Source organism: Urocitellus parryii, chromosome 13 (genome assembly GCF_045843805.1).
Source record: "Urocitellus parryii isolate mUroPar1 chromosome 13, mUroPar1.hap1, whole genome shotgun sequence".
In the NCBI taxonomy this organism is placed as follows: domain Eukaryota; kingdom Metazoa; phylum Chordata; class Mammalia; order Rodentia; family Sciuridae; genus Urocitellus; species Urocitellus parryii.
In genome coordinates, this window is record NC_135543.1 from 55,663,938 (window position 1) to 55,681,420 (window position 17,483).

At 42.9% G+C, this 17,483-nt stretch overlaps 1 long non-coding RNA gene across 2 annotated transcripts in view; it reads right to left on the reverse strand.

Moving 5' to 3' along the window:
- Window positions 1–6,830: 6,830 nt before the first annotated feature.
- The window catches only part of LOC144249984 (uncharacterized), a 31,302-nt gene continuing 20,649 nt past the window's right edge, over window positions 6,831–17,483 (reverse strand). The window contains exon 3 of one of the 2 annotated variants that reach the window (XR_013342356.1): window positions 6,831–7,570. This is a non-coding gene — a long non-coding RNA (uncharacterized LOC144249984). Of the gene's footprint in view, window positions 7,571–14,942; window positions 16,279–17,483 lie in introns of those variants that run through there. The other variant, XR_013342355.1, reaches the window with a different exon arrangement.

Here is a 17,483-nt window from a genome sequence, read left to right on the forward strand (position 1 = left end):
TTCCTTTGAGATGTCTTTCCTACTGATTAAGTCAGGACTTCTTCCCGTGTCATGTCATGATGGGTGACATTTTGAAGTGCTTATTCAGTACCCAGGTGGGACAGGTATCATTCTAAGCACTCCATATGTATTAACTCATTGAACCTTCACACATATTTTAGATGATCTCATAGCAACCTCCTTGTAGGGATGAAGATGCCCAAGCAGGGAAACTCAAGTGACCAGAAAGCTTGCCACCAAGGGCTTTGCTCCAAGCTGTGCAGAGTCCCTTGCTGGTGGCTGTGCTCACCGGGGGAGAGGGTTCAGGAACTTCTCTCTTAAGACAACAGACCTACTTTCAAGACTACAGTTGTGCTAAAGGTAACTAGAGCTGCCCTCTGGGATCCACCCCACAGCCAAAAATGAGGTGAAAGAATCTGAGTTGAGGATAAGGAGCCACGGGGGTGGGTGGGCCACTCTTGAATCCTGCTCCTTCCCCTGGCTCTCCCTCCCCATCCGCCTTTCTTGGTGTTGGTGTGGTTGTGGAAGACAGCATGCACCTTCTCTACCAATGGCCTGGCTAATTCTTGGGCAGAAGGGGTGTCCGCAATAGATGCCAATTTCAGCTTTGGGAGCCTGAGTGGCCTGAGTGCCTCCCACATATATGTGCCTCCTGAATCTGAGAGCCCACTGTTCCTCCCTCCCTCCATCTCTCTCTTAATGGGCTTAACGATGTATAGAGGCTCCACTTATTGTAGCTGCACCTGGGGCTCCTCAGTCATCTGCTTCTATATTCAGTTTTATCACTGCCCCAGGCCTGTGTGGCCCACCACACAGTATGCCAGTCACTCACACAGTGGGTTTTGACAAAAGAGTTCATTCACGAGACAACCAACCAGGGAGAGGAGAAAGTAAACCTAACATTTGCCTCCCCAAGGATGGGGATGAGGGATATTTTAGGATGTTTACAGGATAAAGAAGGAGATTGGTCTAAGACATGGGGAAAGGTAATTGAAGGTGAGGAAAAGAGAAGTTATTGGTGGTCTCTACATGAATAATCAAAATTCATGAGTCTCCATAGAGACGTGCTCAGAAAATGGCGGCCTTAGCATGATCTGAGGGTGGAGTTTTTGGTCCTCTGGTCACTTCTTTAAGGACAAGTGATTCAGCTGAAGTCACCGACTTCAATTGGCTTGAGCAAAACAAAAGTGGCCTTCAAGTTTCTGAAAAAGAACTTTGGCAACCATAAGCATTATGAGCCGTTTGTTAGCAGTGTTGTCCATAGCAGGGCTCCTGGGAGTCTAATAAATTGCTTAGCTAAGTGACTTTGAATATCGGTGATTTTTTTCTTTGACGTCCATATTTTTTTATTGGTGCTTTATAATTATACATGATAGTGGGATTTGTTGTTAGATATTTGTACATGCACACTAAAGTATGTGATTTCTTTGAGTCAGCTAAAATCAAATGAAGCCAGTAAAATCTAGAAGGTTTCCACTTGTTTGTTTTTCTTACTTTCGATAGCTTAATTGAATATCCTTAAATAGCTATAAAACCATGCTCCTGCCCTTCCACCTGCCTTCTGGGACACCTTCAGCCTCCTCTCCCTGTCCCTGCCCACTTTGGTCCAGTCTGGCTGGCCACTCTCTGGACAGGCTCCTTGCCCCTGTGTCTGATCTATAGCTCACACTTATCTCTGTCCTGAGAGTCCCCTCCCTCTCGACAAGGGCAAGTCCCACCTCTCCCAAGGTCACTTCAATCTCTGTCCCTTCGACTGGCTGGAAGTCATGGCTCCTTCTTCTGACCATAACAGTGCTCAGTGGCACTGCCTTCATGGTTCAAAGAGGGACAGCCAGTCGAGGGAGGGACTTTCACAGCAAGAACAAGGAGCTTCTGAACCCTGCCTTTTCATTGCGCTTGTTAAGCTAAAAACATTGACTTAACGGAGCTTCTCTTAGTTTCAAGAAATTCTTTCTTAACATGCCACTCCTAGTCCACCTTTAGAAGAGTCTGGAAACCACCTGGGAAACATACTTCTTCTGTAGGAGATGTTGATCACCCTCCCCCTTCCTTTCATGGCAGCAGAATCTGCAGTTTGCTTAGATGGTGAAAAAAAAAAATGTATAGCCTGGTATAGCCACTGAACCTAGACCCAGATAGCCTGCAATAGGAGTTTTGTCCTGACACCAAGGATACACAGCAGGGGTAACCAGAGGCACAGGCCAATGGAGATGGGAAAGAGAGGATATAAGAGGATCGCTGGGGAAAATGGAAGGGGAAGCCCCTTGAGATGCCTTAATCAGTGAAGTATTCAATATAGGCTTTTTCACCCACATCCATGACAACCCTATACAGTACCTATGAAGACAGAGCGGATCTCACAGGTGAGTGCTGGGAGGCTGGAGGACCCAGTGACTTGTTTTCTCAGGGTCACAGGGTGGTCAGCTGTGATGACCAGACCTACCAGGAGTTCAGCACGGGTCTCAGTTCCCCATCTGTGAGCTTTCTCTTTTATCATGATGACCACATTTGGGAAGGAGCCAAGGGCTGGAAATCTGTGTCCACTGAGGCTCAGACAGAGGCCCCAAGTAGTGGGCCTTGGAGGAAGCAAGCAAGGGCAAGGTAGATAGCAAAGAATCACCCAGAAGGCAAGACAGCCCTCCCCAGCCCTGCCCCAGCTGCCACTCTCAGTATATCTCCGAGGCTCTGCTGATGGCCTGTCTCTTTGTATAGCTTCTTGGAGAAACCAGGTAAGCATCACACCTGGTGCCCGCCCTGGCTTCTGTTTGACTTTCTGTGATGGTCATTGAAGTGCATATCTGATTTCTCCACAAATGTTGATATTCTATGAGGCCTGAGAGTAGATTCCGATAACATGAATAGACAGAACTTGCTATCTTTCAGAAATTGAGATTCGGTGACGAGAGCTCTAGGCCCTACACGTGGTAAGTGACAGAACCCTGGTGTGCTCAGGCGGGCTGCAGTGTGTAGGCTAACCCCTTGGCAACACTGCCTCACGTCTGTCTGAACAGGAGCTTTCCTCATACCAGATGGAACTGGAACTGTCTACCCTGCACGGCTTGCTGTCTACCTACATTAACTTGCCCTTAGTAGCTCACTGTCTCTGCAATATATATTTACTGTTCTAGGGACATCTTGTCCAGAAGTGGCAAATATAGGTGGTCCCCTGATGACAGTGGTTTGACTGAAAACATTTTTTTTTTCTTTTTTGACCATACGAATGTGCAAAATCAATATACATTTAGTAGAAATATGCTTGAAGTTTTGAATTTGGATCTTTGTTTTTTCCATACTTTTTTTTAGTTGTCAATGGACATTTATTTCATTTTAGTTATCTATCTATCTATCTGTTTAATTATGGGGCTGAGAATCGAACCCAGTGCCTCACACATGCTAGACAAGTGCTCTACCACTGAGTTACAACCCCAGCCCTCCATACTTTTTTAATTAGTGCATTAGAGTAATATAGAATGAGAGGATTTGTTGTTACATATTTGTCCATGCACATAACATAGCAATATCCTTTGGCCAATATCATTCCCTCCTACTTCCTTTTCTTTCTCCCTCCCTCTGGTCCTTTTCCACCACTCTACTGATCCTGAAATTCCCCTACCTTCCCCTATCTTTCTCTTTTTCCTTTCTAGCTTCCACATATGAGAGAAAACATTCAACCCTTGGCCTCTGAGTTTGGCTTATTTGCATTTGATCCTTTCCCAGGCAGTGATATATGATCTGATCCTCTCTGGATGCTGGGCAGCAGCAGCAGCAGCCACAGCTCCCTGTCAGCCTGGCCATCAAGGTGCGCTGTGTGGCTAAGCTAGGATGAGTGGCAGGTTGGGTGTGTTATGTATTTTTTTTTACTTAATAATATTTTCAATTTGTGATTGTTTTTTTCAGAATGTGACCCCCATCAAAAACTGAGGAACATCTATAACTTTGTCTTCCCAGAATATTCCTGAAAGACCCAATGGTTGTTCAATAGAAAACATCAAGGTTATAACCGTACTTCGATAGGGCTGCCTTGCTAGGTGCAGCAATCCTAAACGATGACATCCTTGTCCTTGCTCAGTCTTCACAGACACCCTTTCAATGGGAAGATCCACCTTAATCCAGATTTCACAATCTCAGTAAGTATCTTGGCTTTGGCTCCCACCCTGATTCCTCCCACTTAAAGTAAGAGCCAACACAGGCTTTGTCTGCTTATCAGCAGATGGTTCAGGTGATGACGTCAGGGGTGGGGCAGCGTTTGATAATACAGAAGGAAAAGAGAAAGAGAGGTGGAAACAATAAGTGAAACGGACAATGGGGGAAGTATCTTTAGGGACTGATGATCATGCCATGTCCCAGGAGTGACATTCCAGGGCCTGGTGTACATGATGTTGTTGCACATGTGGCAGGAGAAATGGGGGTCAGCTCCAGGTCATCCTGGGTTCCATTTGCTGCCCTGGGCCACTTGTGTAGGAGGTGGCAAACCTAGCTTCCCATCCCCCAGTGGAAGGGACAGTTACACCTCTAAGGAGTGCTCTTTCAGGCTCCTTATAGGACAGCCCTCCCTTCTTCAGCATTCCACAGCACAGTTCCTTCCTCACCCTAGGGTGGCATCTGGATTAGGGGAGCTCCCTGTGCCCTCATGGGAGTGGAATCAAGGAGCGACTTGACTCAGCTGGGCTCTGCACCCAGGATGTCTCTGATGGCCCTAGGGGCCCACAATGGTGTCTCAGCAGTGGCAACTGTCCACCTGGTTATTGTCCACTCTGCTGCCATTTGCTGCTGCTGAACCACTCTTTGGGTTCAGCTGACCTGATGCCATTTCCCACTGGCTAAGCCTCCCTCACTATTTAAGGGACACAGTTGTAAGTGTGACAGTCCCCCACCCTGCGGTTCTCCCAGCCGGGGGAGTCTACTCTGCAGTCTTGGCCTAGAATCCAGATTGTTCCCCTCCAGCAGCCACTGTCTTCTTTGGTTTGTCCTCCGGCATGTGAGCCTCCTTCTACCTCCTCCCGACTGGCCCTCGTGGGTGTTAGGGATTTTTTGGTTTCACAGGAGCTCAGGGGAGACGGAGTGAGAGAATATTGGTCCTCCCACTTCCAACTATGTGACTAACTGCACAGTTTGCCAAACCAATCCATAAGCAATCTGAGGTGAGAGGAGGTTGGTAAAAATTGAACTATCAGAAGAAACAGCAGGGCCCTTGAGATTGGATACACCTCAAAAATAGTGTCCATGACAGGTTTCCCAGAGCTGGAGGGACCCCGTGGGGATCACTTCCTTTCCTCATGCTGGGTGTTGTCTCCCTGCACTCTGTCGCACATGGACCCTAGTAAAAGGTAGATTCATAATAGAAGGAAGCTTTACCCCAAACTGGAGAGGTGGCCTGGACTCTCAGAGATTCTTCTAGAGGGAAGACTTCCAATGGAGCCAAGATTCTACAGTTCCACAATGGGTTTATCCAGCTAACCAACCTTCCTATCTCAGAGTTAGTACAAACTTTTTTGTACCCTGAGGCTGAAGAGGGATAGGTATAACCAGGTACTTTGAATTGGATTAAAAAAAAAGGGGGAAAAAAGTTAAAAAAAAAAATAAATAAATAAATAAAAGACCTAGTTGATTGACATTTTCATGGTCGTTTGTTCTTTAATAAGCAGTTTGGGGGCCATTCATCATGTACTTCTTAACCTACGCTCCCTTTTATCTTTAATGAAATGTGTGTCTCCTATGGAATTTTTATAATTCTCCTTTCTGTATTAGAGTAGTTGTTAGGATTTGATGATGAGCCTCCAGGCAGCTGAACCCTCTTCAGAAGTTTTCAAGGTATCTGATCAAGTTTATCAACTTCTTTTTACTAGCTTCTTTACGGCCTCTCAGAGTGATTAGAGAGTTCTTTCATAGCTGTGTCAAGCGTGAAGTGATAATGAGCCGCTCCTAATCAGAAAGCAGTTTTATAAAGTCCGTGGAGGCCATTGCTGGCTTATCCAGCAATGAAGGACCAACATCGCCCCCTGGTGGCACAAGACAGGTACTAAGTGCTCATCCTAGCTAACTGAGGAACCCTGTGCGACCTCATCTTATGGCAGATTTTACAAGTACCTTTATAACGATCAATTAGAAAGAACTGAAGCAATATATCACTATATCTTTGTGACTGATCTTATCATATCATAACATTTAGTCTTAATTTTTAAAAAATACCCATAGATAAAAGTGAGTTTAATTACCCCAGTACATTCACTTAATTTATGAAAACATATCCACAAGATTTCATGTTTAAACTACCAGATATTGGTATAGTACTGGTAAGACCAAAATATTTTGACTGGATTTCATGAGAAATTAATAAATGTGATGAAGTAACTGCCAACTGATACATTTAGGAGAAATGATAAAATGCTAAGACAGAAATACATATCTTTCTTTCAAAACTTTCTCCCGCTCTGAACTATTTACTGTTAATTTATCTGTTCTAATTGCTTCACTCATCTAACTGGGAAATTATTCTGCATAATTCTGAGTTAACATAAGACAAGAGAAAAACATTCCAGAAGAATAAAAATCAAACCAAAAGATTACCCAAAAGCCCAAACTACCTGAAGTCACAAATTGCTTAGGAAAGGCAAATCAATAAAGATTTGATAATGTTCTGAAAAAGGCCTGACAGAGAAGAAATACATCTTCAGACTCTAATAGTAGTTGAACATATATTAATGGTATTCATCATAATCTAATTGCATTCACTTAACATGAATGATGTTTAGATGACCTGCCACCAAAGTAAAATTTAAAAGTGCACACCATAGAGACTTGGTTAACATTTAGTATTAACCCACCTTTATTTTTACATTCAATAAAAAGATCAAAGAGAAGACCGAGCTTTGAACCAGAAAGTGAATCATTCAAAGTGATTTGAATTTGCAAGCAGAAATACAAATCTAATGAGCCAGGGTTAGTTAGATACAGAATTTCTTATGTGAACACCTAGAAAAATGAATTTCAAAGCAATTAGTTTTCATTAACCGAATCTGATGGATCCAAGGAAAAAATACATCTTAATGTGTATAATTTTTAAAATGAGATCCAAATTTGTAATCCTGAATCTAGCGGTTGTTATTTGGGAATATCTATCCTAACCAATTCTTTTAGAACATACTCATCCTGGCCAGAAAAGTCTGTGGGAGATTTTCTGTGAAAATCTCCCCATTTCTGGCTCAAGGATGAATCCCAACTATCTCCTTTTTTTTTTCCATTTCACCTTCTGGATTTCGTGGATAACCTAGGTTCTTTGATTCTGGGTTATTTTCTTTCCTCCCTACATATGCTTTAAAAAACTGAACTATGGGGACAAGAAGAGGCAGCAGATTTTCAAAAAAGTGCCAACTTTTCAATCCCTGTAAATGAGTCTATATTACATAACATGATCATTATTATGATCAAGATGAAAAGGCCGTGGAGGATGTGCGATTCCAACAGTCTGAGTACTAGATGCTTTGATCAATTCTTCCATTTATATAAACGAAATACGCTGGGCTACAAAAGGATAATGTGTTGGTAAACCAGCACGAAGTGAAAGTAGAACCTGGAAAAGAAAATAAATAGAAAGCAGGTTTAGCAGAGTGCATTTGCAAACCCTGAGCCTTGGTCTTTGGTTTTCATGACTGGTTCAAGGAGGAGACCCCTCCATCCCCAGTGTTAAGCTGAAACCTCAAATGGCTACTCAACTTGGTTTTAAGGTGGACTCGGGATACTGATCCCTTTCCCCATCTGACTGCAAAGCTAATTGCCTGGTTTAAATGGTTGGGCTAGAGTAGGCAATAAAGCTTCCTGGGAAATTTATCACTGCCAGGTGGTCTCAGGCAGATTTGTTCACTCCAACTTGGGGGCCCCAAACTTTCTCAAACCACAGTGTGATTTATGGTCACCCAGAGTTGGTGGTGCCCTGAGCTAACTGGCAAAGGCAGGTCAAAGTTATCTCCGAGACATGGACTTTTCATTTGAAGCTTCAACAAATTCCCTCCCATAAAACTCCAAGAAATATTAACTCAGTGTTAAAAGTCACAAAACACACAAGAATCAAGGAGCTGTGATCAAAAAGACCAGGTCCAAGGGCACATGCCTATGATCCCAACTGCTTGAGAGGCTGACGCAGGAGGATTGTAAAGTCGAGGTCAGCCTGGGCAACTTGACAAGACCCTCCCTCAAAATAAGAAATGAAAAGGTCTGAGGTTGTAGCTCAGTAATAGATCACTCCTGGATTCAATTCCCAGTACTGAAGAGAAAAAAAAAATCCAACAAAAATAGTAGCATCAGACCCACAAAGATAGCAGGTACTGGAATGATCAGATATAGAATATAAAATAAGAATGCTTAATAGAATTTAAAGAAATAACAATAGGGCTTAAAATAGTAAAAGCCCACCAGGTTTTAAAGTGAAATAAAATGTATAAAGGAGGTGTGTGTAATGATTGATACATTGAAACAGCTGATAGGTTTAGCAGCAGTTTACACATAACTGAAGAGAGAATTAGCAAAATAAAAGTTGATTGTGAAAAAGTTATCTAGAGTTCAGCACCTGAGACCAGTGGTTAGGAAAGGCACAGGCTGGAGAGGAAAGGTCTAATACACCAAGGGACCAAGGGTGACATTTGAAGAGACAATAGCTGTGTCCCAAAGCCTTCAATTCATAGATTAACTAAACCTAACGATTTCTAAGCACAATTAAAAGAAAAGAAATATCCACATTTAGTTATATCACAGTGAGACAAAGAAATCTTTCAAAAGCTAGTCAGAAAAACTCAGACAAACAACAATTGAATGACATTTAGGTGGAGATCTGATTTCTCACTGCAATATCAGGAGACCCAGGACAGAGAAATAGGATTTATTTTCAAAGTCCTTAGAGAAAACAGATGTCAACCTAGAAGTGTATTTCTTAGCAAAACAATATCTCCCAGAAATGAATGTAAAATAAAAACCATTTTCAAGTCAATTTCAGCCACCACACTTTAAAGAGATTCTGAAGGATGCATTTCATGAAAAGGAACATGACCCTCCCCCCCCACCAAATGTGAAACTGAAATGCAAGAATAAATGCTGATGCATGATAAATCCATGCAAGTTCTGTCTATACAAAATCATATCAATAAATCCTGGAGGATTAAACAAAAAACAAGGAAGAAGAGAATGTACTACAAAAGGAAAATAATCAAAGTTATAGCATTCCACATTTTTTTGTATATTTAGAAAAATTGTAAATATATTTTATTAGACAGTTTCCCATCGCTAAAACAAAATACTTGAGATAATTTACTCGTAAAGAGAAAAAGTTTATTTTGGCTTGTGGTTGTTTTTGAAGTTGCCAGTTGAAGATCAGAGGACCCCCTGGCTTTGAACTTCTAGCAAAGCCTAATGCAGGGAGTGATGGCAGAGTAAAACCACTCACACAAGACAGGGCGCACAGAAGAAAAGGGGAGAAGGGAGTTCTATAATCCCCTTTGAGGGCACACCCCTCCCAATGACCAAAGGACCTTAAGGTCTACCTCTTTTTTTTTTTTTTTTTTAAGAGAGAGAGATACAGAGAGAGATAATTTTTTTAATATTTATTTTTTAGTTTTCGGCAGACACAACATCTCTGTTTATATGTGGTGCTGAGGATCCAACCCAGGCCGCATGCATGCCAGGCGAGCGCTCTACCGCTTGAGCCACATCCCCAGCCCAAGGTCTACCTCTTAAAATTGTTTTACCACCTCCCAGTAGTGCCACCCTGGAACCAATCTTTAACACATGGATCTTGGGGGCACTACCCATAAAACCATGGGATTAACTTTACACTTGGTTAAGTTAAATATCCACGTTCAAATTTCTGGGGTAGCCACTGTATGGTACTGATATGCCAGAGACTTCACAATTTCAGACTTCAGACCTCTGTTCTAAACTTCATATATTCAATGACTAACTTTACATCTCCTCTTGGATTTCTATTAGGCCATTTGAAATTACCATGTCCTTGGCTAGGGGAAGCGGCTCCCTGGTAGAGCACTTGTCTAGCATGTGAAAGGCCCTGCGTCTAATCCCCAGCACCACAAAACAACTGAACAAACAAAAAGCAATTGTCTTTGTTTCTCATTTGCTCTCTCCCATCAGAAAACCAGCACCAACAAACAAATCAATACTGACCCCCATTCTAGTGGGGTTTCCCATCTCGTCTGATTGTGACTCCTTCCTTCCAGTTGCTCAATCCAAACACCTTTCTCCATCCATCAGGAAGCATCCTAACACTCTTTTGTGTTCGTCAGCTTTCCACCACTGTGACAAAATACATGTCATCAACAACTTAAAAAGAGGGAAGTTTTATTTTGGCTCAGCCTCAGAGGTCTCAGTCCATGGTCTCTTGGGCTTGTTGCCTTTGAGTCTGTGGCAGCAGAGTACATCATGGCAGTGCTGAGTGGGGGAGGGAGTTCCTCACCTCATGCGGGCTACTCACCTCCATGTCCCCAATGTCCCCTTCAAGAGCACACCCCCAGTGACCTAACTTCCTTCAAGGAGGCCCCTCACTCCCAATAGTGTCAAAGGCTATTGACACAAGCTTTTTAAAACAGGCCTTTGGGGGACACTTCAGATTTGAATCACAGCTCCTTTCTGGACTTCTTCTCACTGTGCCCTGCTCTCGCCTCCTCTGGGCTGCCATCACGTCTCACCTGGATCACTGCAGCTGGCTTCTGACTCTCTCCCCATTTCTCCATTGGCCCTGAGACTCTTGTCTCCTTAAGCATCCGGGGTGATCCTTTTGGAAAATATTTTTCAATTTTCTTTTTAATGGACACATAATATGGGCACATATTTCTGGGGTATGGTCTGATAATTTGACACAGGTACATAATGTGTAAAGATCAAATCAGGGTAACTAATATTTACATCTCCTTAAACTTTTAACTATGTGTTGGGAAACTTGGGACTCTTGTAGTTATTTTGAAACTTTAAACTGTTGTGGAGTCTTGTTACTCGATTGAGCTACTGAACACTAGAGGTAAATCCTCCCGGGTTTTGGTACCTGTTACCCACCCTCTTTCTATCCTCACTCCCACCTGGTCTCTGGTGACCATCGTTCTGTTCCCTTCTTTAATAAGATCAACTCTTTTAGTGATCTAAAAGTGAGAACACAGTTTGTCTTTCTGTGTCTGTCTTATTTCACTTAGCATGATGTCCTCCAGTTCCATAAAATCAGAATTTAATTCTTTTCTATAGTTAAAAAAGAATTACATATATATATAATATATATGTAATATATATATGTAATTATATATATGTATACTTTGTTTTAAAATGTGAAGTCAGATCATATCAGCTTCCTTTTCAAAGTGGCCTCCCACTTCACACAGAGTGAACATACCTGGTCCTGATAGGAATCTCTACCCGTCTCTTGCCCTGGCCTGCCCGACTCCTGTCCCTGCTCTGGCTCTATCTCCCATACTCTCCAAGGGTGTTCTTGGTAATTCTGCTGCGTCAGAGCATTGCCCTGGAAGTTTCAGGGGACTTAATGCTCTTCTTTTGATATCTGCCCTCAATATTGGCTTTCCATTATCTGCCTTCTCTGAGACCCTCCCCATGTAGATGCAGGTACCTCTCTACCCCTCCATTCTGCACTCCCAGCCTCATTCATCTGCTCCAGTTTTCTTTTCCCTAACATTCACTGTCTTCTAGTATATGCTTGATTTATAGTGTCTATTGTTTCTTATTTGAGACACACACACACACACACACACACACACACACGAGATTCCCAAGAACAGGGGTCTTTTTCAATCTTTTCCTAAGGATCAATGACAGTGCCTGTGTAGAGTTGGTTGTCGTTTTAAAAAAATAAGTGAATCAACTGGTTCATTTTTTAGAAAGGAAATGTCACTCTTAACTTCCAGGATAGACAAATAAATAAAGAAGAAACAAGATGGTAGAAACAAATCCAATTAAACATCGATTGTAATTGATTTTAATGAGGTAAATGTTCCAATGAAAGAACAATGAATTTTAGAGAAAAATTACTAACAGACAACAATTATAAGCTACTTATTTTTAACAATCACCTAGAGCTTACAGGATACAGAAAGATGGAAAATAATAATGTGGAAAAAACATTAAAATACTAGCTAGATTAAATCTTAATTATAGGCAGAAGAGGGCTTAGGGCCAAAAAGCCTTAAAAAATGGTAAAGATGGGGGCTTCTCTTTTATCCTTGAATTTTTAAAAATTTTATTATAAATTAACAAATTATAATTGCACATATTTATGAAATAGAAAGTATGTTATGATTTAAAAATGTGATATAGAGTGATTAAATCAAACTAATTGATATGCCCATCATCTCAAACAGTTACTATTTTGAAGATTCTCACTCAGAATTTACTCAACACTTTTGAAATGTACAGCACATAATTATGAACTCTACTGCCTTGCTGTTCAGCAGATCTCAAACAGCAACAAAAAAGTTACACTCTTCCTGTGTAACTGAGGTACGGTGCCTGACTAGAACCCCATCCTTCTCCGCCCAATGACCCCCATCCTGCTCTCCACTTTTATGAGTTTATTGATTTAGATTCCATATACAAGACAACATGCAGTATTTGTCTTTCTGCCCCTGACTTATTGGAAATTCCTCAAAACACTAAAAATAGAATTATCATATAATCCAGCAGTCCCACTTCTAGGTATTTATTCAAAAGATTTGAAATTATTAAGGTAAGATGTTTGCACATGCATGTTTATTGTTATTTACGATGGCCAAGTTATGGAATCAACCTAAGTAAGTGTTGGTTAACAGGTGATTGAATAAAAGAATGTGGTATTCTGACTTTAAAAAGAAGGCAATTCTGTTATGGGTGACAACATGGACCATCTTGGAAAGGACTTGTAATTAATGAAAGTGTCAGTTAACTAGGAAAATCCAACAACTGAAAACTTTTATGCATCTTTTGCAATTTTTACAACACAATTGTAATCATGTTTTAATAGGTCGACCTAACTAAGTCTACATCTTACCACAGGAGATGATGAGCAGGAGAAAACCTGATAATGAGATAGAAGACCTGAACATGACACAAGGAATATAATATCTTGACTATATATATATATATATATATATAGTCAAGTGCTTTACATATATATCTTTATCATTTATAATTCTAATTAAATTCATAATTTTTTTAGCTACAGAAAAGAATGAAATCCCTTTATTTGTGGCAATGCAGATGGAACTGGAGGACATCATGCTAAGTGAAAGAAGACAGGCACAGAAAGAAAAATACCACTGTGTTCTCACTTGTGGAAACTAAAAGAGTTGATCTCATTAAAGAAGGGAACAGAACAGTGTTCACCAGAGACCAGGAAGGGGAGGTGGGAGTGAGGATAGATAACAGGTACCAAAACCCCAGAGGAATTACCTCTAGTGTTCAACAGCCCAACAGAGTAACAATAGAGTAACAATACTCCACAACAATGGAATGTTTCCAAATAACTACAAGAGCTCAAAGTTTCCCAACACAGAGACACTTGTTGGATTTAGTGCTTTACACACACACACATACATATACATATACATGTGTGTGTAAAGCACTAAATCCAACAAGTATAAGATAAAATAAAGGTTAGATAAACTATTTTCAAGTATGCAAGGACATTCACAAAACTTGACCATGTACTGGGCCACAAAGCCAGTCCTCAAATTTGCAAAGGACTGAAACAAGACAAGCATATTCTATGAATATAATTTAATTATGTTAACAATCAATTATAAGAGAATACCCCCCCCCCAAAAAAAAAATCTCCTTTTGTTTTTAAACAATCCAGGGCAAATAAGAAATTGTAACAACAATTAGAAAATAGTTTGAGTTAAACAAGAGAGAAAATCATTAATATTCATGATGTACAGTTGAAGTGATACTTAAAAGGACATCTATTGTCTGAAACAGATATATTGTGAAGGAAGCATAAAATGCAATGAATCAGGCATCCATTTTGAGAAGATAGAAAGAGAACAGAGAAGGAAACCCCAAGAGGATCAGAAAGGAACTAAAAAGTAAAAGAGTAGGAGTCACAAAACAGAAACAAATGGATCACTAAGAAGATTTAGCAAAGCCAAAGGTGGGCTAAAAAGACTAGTACATTTGATGAAAACAGGAGAAGAAAATATAGAAAACTACCACCAGAGATGTAAACAGACTTCTATTTGTCTGAAACCTCCAGAATCATATTCCAAAGTGGGATTACATGTGTGGTATTAGGGGAAACACTTGTGAGAAAAATGGGGAGGAGGCTGGGGGATGCTGGGGGAGGTTGGGAGAGGCTAGGGGAGGCTGGGGGAGGCTAAGGGAGGCTGGGGGAGGCTGGGGGAGGCTGGGGGAGGCTAGGGGAGGCTGGGGGAGGCTGGGGGAGGCTGGGGGAGGCTGGGAGAGGCTAGGGGAGGCTGGGGGAGGCTGGGGGAGGCTGGGGGAGGCTGGGGGAGGCTAGGGGAGGCTGGGGGAGGATGGATGGAGGAGTCTGGGGGAGGATGGATGGAGGAGGCTGGGAGCTGGCAGACCATGGCAAGGGTCAGATTCCCCCCCCCCCGCCCCCGAAGGACAGAGGGATGGAGGGAAAGGATTTGGGTGAAAAATCTGGGAAAGGTCTGGTGAAAGTTCAAGAAGGCCATGAGGCGTCCTCAAGCCAGAGTCACCATTGGAGGTGGCTCCCTCTTCCCAGCAACGGAGCCCCTGGTAGGTTTAGTCCACGGGGAGCTGGAATTAGACAAAAGAAGATGGCCCAGGGGTTTATTTAAGTGGGTCCAATCAAAGGCAGAGATAAGGGTTCAAGGGCAGAGTCTTGCTTCTTGATATCTTACAGTCAGCAGGTCGATTGGCATCCTGGCCAGGGCACACCCATCTCAGATGCTGTGTGGGACATGGCAGAGTGGAAAAAGAATTCACAATGTCCCTGGGCAGTCTTAAACAGAGGAAATGTCCACTGGAGGTTCCCAGATGTTCCTATTCACTAAGCTATTATTCGTGGTGGCCCACACGCAGCCCATGGATGGCTTGCAACAGGCCACATTTGGTGTTCTTCTCTGTATTACTCCATTTTTTTTTTGTTACTGTAATGAAATACCTGAGGCAGGCTCACTTTATAAAGAGAAAATGTTTATTTAGCTCAAAGGGGTTTGGAGGCTGAAATTTGAAGTCTGGACAGTCCTGTTGGTTCCGCCTCTGGTGAGGACCTGATGGCATCATGGTGGGAGTGTGTGAGACAGTGAGAGTTCTCATTGCCAGGGAGCAGCCAGGGGTCCAGGCTTGCTGTTGTAACAGTTCACTCTCATGCGAGCTCAGGGGTCTCATGACAGCTGCTTGCGTCCTTCTGAAGGCAGCTCTCCCAGTGACCTAAGGACTTTCCCACTGGGCCCTGCCCGTTCAAGCTTCCTGTTACCTCCCATCATCATTTTAAGGGTCACATTTCCAACACGTGAACCCGTGGGGGGCAAGCCACAACCAAGCCATTGCAGACTCCCCCCCTCCATTCTACAGGCTTCCCATTCTCAGTTACCCCTGCCGTTTGCCTGGTGGCCTGCCCGGGGCTGTGACCCCAACTGCAGTCACCCCTTCTCTGTTTGGAGTTGCACCAGTTATCCACCCACAGCCTGGAGGGCAGCAGAGGACCACCAGGTGGCCCCGTGGACCACCCCGAGCCACTGCTTACTGTCTGGCTCCACTGATGGTGGCTATCCCGTCAGCACCCCATACTTGCCTGCTTGTCCAGTGTCCCAGGGGCCACTGTGACTTATGAACTCAATGTGGCCCTTGCTTGTCCCCTGACCCGAGTGTGCCACATGCAATGATGTGTGTAATTCTCGATGACACCATTTGAACTAACCAGCTGAGCTCAGTGAAGGAAGGAGACAGGTTTTGACATGACAACAGGACCACGTGGCAGCCAACAGGCGAGAAGGAATCCTGCACGTTGCTGCGTGGGAAGGTGCCCCCAAAGTTCTTGAGTTGACAACATCATCCCCAGTGCAGCAGCGTTGGGAGGCGGGGCCTAATGAGAGGTGATTGATCAGTCATGAGGCCTGCCTGTGGGCATGGACTCGTCCTTATCATTGGAGAGGTCAGTTATCACGAGAGTGGGTTTGTGATGCAAGCAGCCCCCTCCTGCGCTTTCAGTCTCTTATCTGGGCTCTCTTGTGTGCCCATTCCACACAGAAAAATGTAGCCCAAAGGTCTTCAGATGCCAGCAGCTTGATGTTGGACTTTCCAGTCTCCAGAACCCTGAGAAATAAAGTTTTTTTTCTTTATAAGTTACTTAGTCTATGTATTCTGTTATAGCAACGTAAAGCCGACTAAGACACACATCAAATAGCGTGAGAAGGTAGAGGAAGAGCTAAACAGGGCTTGTGAAGTCATCAGAGAAGATGTGAAATGGAGTTTGAGGGAGGTGTGCATGAAGTGGGATGTGGTAGTGCTGGGTGAACCCTGGCAGAGAGAACATTTGGGGGATGCAGGGCTGAGGCCAGAAGCCAGGAGGGGCCAACAGAGATGGGTGAGTGGTCCAGTTTGCCTGGAGAGGAGAAAAACGTAATTGCAAGCAGAATTTGATGGATCATACATAGAAGGAGCAAAAATTTTTGAAAATAATGGTAGAAGATAGAAAATTGAAAATAAAAGCAATGATTTTGGTAACAGTTTATACTTACTACTTCATTTCTTAGAAATACAAAAAAAGGGCTGGGGATGTGGCTCTGTGGTTAAGTGCCCCTGAGTTCAATCCCCAGTACAAAAAAAAATGGTCCTGGTCTTCCAATCTAAGCAGCTCCTCCTCCTCCTCCTCCTCCCCCCCCCCTCCTCCTCCTCCTCCATCTGAGAATTGAACCCAGGGGAGATTAACCACGGAGCCACATCCTCAGCCCTAAGCAAGAACCTGTCTCACAGTAAAAAGGGCCTCACCAAGTTGCTGAAATCGATTTTGAACTTGCAATCCTCCAGCCTCAACCTCCGACCTAAGCTTTTCTAAATTTTATTTGATTCCAAATCTAGTAGCCGGTTAAAGCACAATCATCTTGGAGATGTATTGGTTAGATTCCAGCTGATGAAAACAGAATCTCCAACAGGCCAACTCCAGTGTCCCTGTGAGACTGGTGGCTAAGCAGAGCAGCTGTGCGATGGCTCCGGGGTCAGAAGACCTGGACTGAAACTTTGGCTCTGCCACTGCTTGGCCACCTGACCTTGAACCAGCTCACTCACCTCTTGAAATGGGTACCCTTCATTAGACAAACGAGAAAAACGAGAACTGTTCAACCTCCCGAGTTCACAGTAAAAACCAGAAAATGAAAACTTAGAGGTTTCATCATAAAGATGTAAGTTGTTTTTTTCCAGTTAAACACTTTAGGAGATAAATTTACTTTTATAAAAAGCATTATTTGGAAAGCAGTATGGAGATTCCTTGGAAAGCTGGGAATGGAACCACCATTTGAACG